Here is a 7,500-nt window from a genome sequence, read left to right on the forward strand (position 1 = left end):
ATGGATTAAGTGTAAAAAATTGTGAGGGGGAATTGCGAGAAAGCCTCTCACTCTAAACTGCTATGCACAAGCAAGACCCAATTTGAACATCAACCCCTTCCCAACTGTGGAATCTTGAACTCCATCGCAGACTGAAGAGAAAAATCATGGACAGACTGGATGGGGTTGCAGAAACTTCTTCACTGAGGAGAAAACATTCGAGCTTCGAGACTGTCATACGAGAGACGCCATTCCAAAGAGAATCGAACCGGAGATAGCCGCAGATCCGGACATAAACTTATGGCGCGGCTAGCAAGCCTCCCAATTCGTTCTGCTTTGAACACGAGAGGCATTCCTGAAGAATCGATTTCTTTTCCGTTGCAAGAATGAAAAAGTGATTCAAAATGCTTGTCAACACCAAATAAATGGATGTATGTAATTGAAGTTTTCTTATCCTAAAAACTAACTGGAGCTCAGTATGTCCGGAGGGATTTTTGGATATTGTCTACTATTTTGTATATATATATATATATATATATATATATATATATATATATATATATATATATATATATATATATATCGATATTTCAAATATAAATTAGGAAGATAGAATAAAAAATCGTTCGTCAGATCCCAGATGCCTTCGGGATCCAGTTTCGGTGTGAAGACATCCAGGAGACTTCAGTGAGAAATCCGGTCAGATCGCTGTACTTTTCTCATCCTAAAAACCTGCAGGAGTTCACTATGTACGAAGAGATTTTGTCTTTGATATTTGGACCCCATTAAGATATTGTCTACTCTTTTGTGTGTATAATATATATATATATATATATATATATATATATATATATATATATATATATATATATATATATATATATATATATTATATATATATATATGCTCAATATTTCAAATAAAAATTAGGAAAAGAAAATCAAAAATCTTTCGTCAAATGACAGATGTCGCTGGGATCCAGTTTCGTTGTGAAGACATTCAGAAGACTTCAGTGAAGACTCCGTTTTTTAAAACTAAAGGTGGTGATGGGCAGAAAGAAGTTAGATTGTATATGGAGAGTTTTAAGGGTAATTGTTATTGTGGTGACGATTTGGATGCTAAAATTGTTTCTGAATTGGAACAAACTCTTAAGGATCTTATTGGAGCTTCACAAGGTAAGCTTTTATGTTGTTACTATTGTTCCGTCTTAGATTCCGGAACATTTATTTCACGTGCAAGAGGAATGTCTGAGAATGAATCACGATCTTATAAGGCCCAAAACGAAGGACTCGTTATAGATTTCATGGAGGATCTTATTGGAGCTTCACAAGGTAAGCTTTTATGTTGTTACTATTGTTCCGTCTTAGATTCCGGAACATTTATTTCACATGCAAGAGGAATGTCTGAGAATGAATCACGATCTTATAAGGCCCAAAACGAAGGACTCGTTATAGATTTGCTGGATGAGAGAAAACTCTATAAGAGAAACAAGACTGTTGTAGAAGGTTTAATTGAAAAATACGAATCTATTATGGAAAGCCATGAAGAAATAAGGAGGAAGGAGAGAATTGCTATACAAGGAAAAAAAGGTAAAGTAAAACAAAGGGTGCGAGAATTCGAGGAAAACGTTAATGTTGTCGGACATCAAACTAATATGAAGAAAGTTGATGTTGAAGAATATGCAGCAATGCGAGAAATTCTGATAAGAGATGCTAAAGACTCACCCTTAGCTAGAATATGGGAAATACTGGAATACGAGAGGTCACACGTGACAGGAATAGTTGAAGAGCTCGTTCAAAAGTATGAAAATATGATAGAGAGAGAAAAGGGAATATGGAAAAAGAAAACAAACCCAGTAGAAGTTCAAAAAGGAAAAGTGAAAGAACTTATAAGCCATTTTGAGGGAACAGAAAATACTGAAGTGAATATCAAACTAATGGGTGAGGAAGAATATGTGGTACCAAGAGAAATTCTGAGAAGAGGTGCTAAGGACTCAGCCTTAGCTAGAATACGGGAAATACTAGAATACGAGAGGTCACACGTGACAGGAATAGTTGAAGAGCTCGTTCAAAAGTATGAAAATATGATAGGGAGAGAAAAGGGAATATGGAAAAAGAAAACAAACCCAGTAGTAGTTCAAAAAGGACAAGTCAAAGAACTTATAAGCCATTTTGAGGGAACAGGAATTACTGAAGTGAATATCAAACTAATGGGTGAGGAAGAATATGTGGTAACAAGAGAAATTCTAAGAAGAGGTGCTAAGGACTCAGCCCTAACTAGAATACGGAAAATATTGGAATACGAGAGGTCACACGTGACAGGAATAGTTGAAGAGCTCGTTCGAAAGTATGAAAATATGATAGAGAGAGAAAAGGGAATATGGAAAAAGAAAACAAACCCAGTAGAAGTTCAAAAAGGACAAGTGAAAGAATTTATAGAGCATTTTGAGGGAACAGGAAATACTGAAAAGGTGAATAACATTAAAGTAAAGGATGTGGAATAATATGTGGTACTGAAAGAAATTCTAAGAAGAGATGCTAAGGAGGCAGCTTTATCTAGAATACAAGTAATAAACAGGTTATTCAATGGAAAGAGTAAAAATAAAGAGAATAAAATTATATTAAAATATCAAAATATATAAAAACTAAAAGATCCATAAAACATATAAACTAACTTCCCCTCCCCCACAAAAAAAAAAAAAAAAAAAAACATTCAAAATATTATATGGAACTAGATGTCCAGAAGAAGAAGAAGAAGAAGAAGAAGAAGAAGAAGAAGAAGAAGAAGAGGAAAATGGCAGCGGGGAAACAACAAAATGGTGACTGTTACCAATTTATTCTGGATAAGGAATATTCTACAGGATGGACTCAGCAAGGGGAAGAAGTCTGACTTTCTTTAGTATGCTTTGTTCCTTGATGAAGATTCACCTGTACTGTTTCTTTGTCAGTTGGACAAATGCAGAAGAAACAAGTCTGACTTCTAGTATGATGTGTTCTCTGAAGAAGATTCTCCAAAACTTGATAGAAAATACAAAATATGTATAACTAGAAACCCGCCCCCCCCCCCAAAAAAAAAGAAGAAGAAGAAGAAGAATGCAAAAAAAAAACAACAAGATGGCTACTGTTCCCAATCTATTCTGGACACCTAAGGAATATTCTACAAGATGGACTCAGTAGAGGGAAGAAGTGTGACTTGCAATGGTAAGCTATGATCCTACATGAAGATTCACCTGTACTATTTCTTTGCCAGGTGAACAAATGCAGAACAAGCAAGTCCGACTTCTTCTTGTATGCTGTGTTCTATGTAGAAGATTTCACAAAGCTGGAGAGAAAATACAAACAAAAAAATATAGAAAATACAAAAGAAGAAGAAGAAGAAGAAAAAGAGGAAGAAGAAGACCAATCTGGACACCTAAGGGATATTCTACAAGATAGACTCCGCAGAGGGAAGAAGTCTGATATACTCTAGTATGCTTTGTTCCTTGATGAAGATTCACTTGTACTGTTTCTTTGTCAGGTGAACAAATGCAGAAAAGGCAAGTCAGATTTCTTATTGTATGCTGTGTCCTATGTAGAAGATTCCCCAAAGCTAGAGAGAAATTACACAAAAAAATATAGAACTAGAAAATACAAAAGAAGAAGAAGATGGCAGCAGAGCAATAAAAAAATGGCGACTGTTCCCAATCTATTCTGAACACCTAAGGGATATTCTACAAGATGTATTCAGCAGAGGGAAGAAGTCTGATATGCTCTAGTATGCTTTGTTCCTTGATGAAGATTCACCTGTACTGTTTCTTTGTCAGGTGAACAAATGCAGAAAAAGCAAGTCAGATTTCTTATTGTATGCTGTGTCCTATGTAGAAGATTCTCCAAAGCTAGAGAGAAATTAAAAAAAAAGTATATAGAACTAGAAAATACAAAAGAAGAAGAAGAAGAAGAAGAAGAAGATGGCAGCAGATAAACAATAAAATGACGAATGTTCCCAATCAATTCTCAGCAGAGGGAAGAAGTCTGACTTGCTCAAGTATGCTTTGTTCCTTGATGAAGATTCACTTGTACTGTTTCTTTATCAGGTGAACAAATGCAGAAGAAACAAGTCTGACTTCCTGTATGCTGTGTTCTAAGTAGGAGATTCCCAAAAGATGGCACCTGTTCCCAATTTACCCTGGATACCTAAGGGATATTCTACGATATACTCAGCAGAGGGAAGAAGTCTGACTCTCTCTAGTACACTTTGTTCCTTGATGAAGATTCACTTGTACTGTTTCTTTGTCAGGTGAACAAATGCAGAAAAAGCAAGTCAGATTTCTTATTGTATGCTGTGTCCTATGTAGAAGATTCCCCAAAGCTAGAGAGAAATTAAAAAAAAAAATATAGAACTAGAAAATACAAAAGAAGAAGAAGAAGAAGATGGCAGCAGATAAACAATAAAATGGCGACTGTTCCCAATCAATTGTGAACACCTAAGGGATATTCTACAAGTTGTACTCAGCAGAGGGAAGAAGTATGACTCGCTCTAGTACGTTTTGTTCCTTGATGAAGATTCACCTGTACTGCTTCTTTGTCAGGTGAACAAATGCAGAAAAAGCAAGTCAGATTTCTTATTGTATGCTGTGTCCTATGTAGAAGATTTCCCAAAGCTAGAGAGAATTTACACAAAAAAATATAGAACTAGAAAATGTCCGTACCCGCCGTAACGACGCACCCCTACGCCGACCTCCGAGAATTTCCCGAGGTTTTCAAGCCCGAGGTCCGACACTCGCCAGGTTCCCCGTCCAAGCACGAGATCTACCACCACATCATAACGACAGGACCTCCTACTCACGCCAAATTCCGCCGCCTCCCGCCCCAGAAACTGAAGGATGCCAAACACGCCTTTGAGGACATGGAACGCATGGGTATCTGTAAGAAAGCATCGAGCCCCTGGGCATCACCCCTACACATGGTAAAAAAGCCGGACGGGTCCTGGAGACCTTGCGGCGACTACAGGCGCCTCAACCTCATCACAACGCCCGATGACTACCCGCTGCCCAACATGCAGGACCTAACGAACGCGTTGCACGGCGCGAAGTATTTTACCAAGATGGACCTCCTCAAGTCTTACTTCCAGGTCCCCGTATTTCCGGAAGACATCCCGTAAACTGCCATTGTAACGCCGTTTGGATCCTACACCTTCGCATACTCAACCTTCTGTCTACGCAACGCCGGGGCGACTTTCCAACCACTAATGGATAGCATTCTGGTGACCTACCTTTCTGCGTCTGCTACGTCAACAACATCCTGATATTCTCGAAAACCAAGGAGGAACACAGGAGGCACGATCGCACCGTCCTCACACGACTACAGGGGAACGGCCTGGTCGTACGTTTCGACAAATACACGTTCGGTGCGGAAGGAGTGGATTTCCTTGGTCCCGCGTATCATCGTGCGGGGTAAAACCCTTGACAACCAAGGTCGACGCCATCAGAAAGTTCCCGATACCTACAACCATCTGCCAACTTCAGGAGTTCCTGGGGATGGTCAATTACTACAGGCGCTTCGTCCCCAACATCGCACAAACCCTATCACCCCTCGACAACGTCCTGAAAGGAAAAGCGAAAAAACTTGAGTGGGGTTTGCCCCAGCAACAGGCATTCGCCCGGACGAAGGATGCCCTCGCGAATGCCACCACCCTGGCTCATTTCGACGACAACGCGCCCCTGCGACTAACGACCGACGCCAGCAACGTCGCCTGTGGGGCTGTGCTGGAGCAACTCGTCGATGGTTCTCCTCTACCGCTGGCATTCTTCAGCAAGAAATTGAAACCTGCCGAAACAAGATACAGCACCTTCGATAGGGAACTCCTCGCCGTCTACCTCGCCGTCCGCCACTTCAGGCACATCTTGGAGGGCACTCCCTTCACAATCGCAACAGACCATCAACCCCTCATACACGCTTTCACGAAATTGACAGACGCATGGTCCTCCCGACAACAACGTCGTCTCGCAACAATCGCCGAATTCGGGTGCACCATACGTTACGTCCCAGGAAAGAAAAAGCCAGTCGCGGACGCCCTTTCAAGGATTGAAATTGATGCAATCCACCTGGGAATCGGCTACGCCAATCTCGCAACCGAACAACGCACCAACCGAGAAGCACAGGATCACCTGATGGGGCCATCCGCGCTCAAGATAAGTGCGATTCCCCTCGGACCAGCAGGAGTAACTATTCTTTGCGACACCAGCACCAGCCGCCCACGTCCCTGGATACCAGCCTCCTGCAGAAGGAAAATATTCAATATCATCCATGGACTTTCACACCCCTCAGGACGCACCACCGCTCGCCTTCTGTCTGAAAAGTTCGTCTGGCCAGGGATAAAAAAGGACGCCCGGGAATGGGCTAAGTCATGCATCAACTGCCAGTCAAGCAAAGTCAGCCGTCACACCGAATCAGGGGTAGGCGATTTCCCCCAGCCAAAAAGACGTTTCGGTCACATACACATCGACGTCGTGGGACCATTGCCCCCTTCTGTATCTGCTCGCTACCTGCTTACGATCATCGATCGCTCCACGAGTGGTTGGAGGCATCGCCGATGACCGAAGCTACGACTCAAGCATGCGCCGAAGCCCTCCTGTCAAGCTGGGTGAGCAGGTTTGGCGTTCCTGACGACATCACGACAGACAAAGGCCCCGATTTCCTCTCAGAAATATGGCTCGCTTTGGCGAACCTGATGGGTACGACGCTCCACAGCACCACGGCATACAACCCCGCAGCAAACGGCATGGTCGAAAGAACTCACCGCACCCTCAAGGCGTCCCTGATGGCGAGCTGCACCGACGGGGACTGGAAATCACGACTTCCTTGGGTACTCCTCGGCCTTCGCACCCCCCTTGCGCAGACGGCGTACCTTCGCCCGCCGAAAAAGTTTACGGGGAGGCACTCGCAGTTCCTGGCGAATTCTTTCCCTCATCAACCAACGACACGCAGCTGGATCACCTAAGGGACATCGGCAGGAAGTTCAGACCATGTCTCAAAACTTACCAGGACAGAACCAAGCACTTCAAGACAAAAAACCTGGATGACTGCGGGTACGTTTTCGTCCGTGTCGACGCTCATCGACAACCACTAACTAGACGTTATCGAGGCCCTTCCGGGTAATTAAGAAGACAACGAAAGCCTTCCTTCTCGACGTCCATGGCCAAGAGGACTGGGTCTCAATAGACCGCGTGAAACCAGCGTTTCTCGAAGGAAGCGACACCGTCTCCACCGGACCTGGCAGATCCAGACTGCCACCTCAAAACAAGGAGCCCAACGAAAGAAAAATCATCAAACGACAACAAGAGGAAGAGATCCTTACGCCAACCGCCGGCGCGCCCCTCTGTTCAAAAACAAGAGGGACCCTCCGATGCCCGAAAAGATACGAAGATTGATCATCAGCCCTCTACGCTGCCCGATGTCTTGGGGGAGGGGGAGTACTTGTAAGGACACCGCTCCCTTCGTCGTCCAGAAAATCAACAAACTGTTTATTTATTTGAATTCTCCT

This window comes from Palaemon carinicauda, chromosome 3 (assembly GCF_036898095.1).
Source record: "Palaemon carinicauda isolate YSFRI2023 chromosome 3, ASM3689809v2, whole genome shotgun sequence".
Lineage (NCBI taxonomy): Eukaryota > Metazoa > Arthropoda > Malacostraca > Decapoda > Palaemonidae > Palaemon > Palaemon carinicauda.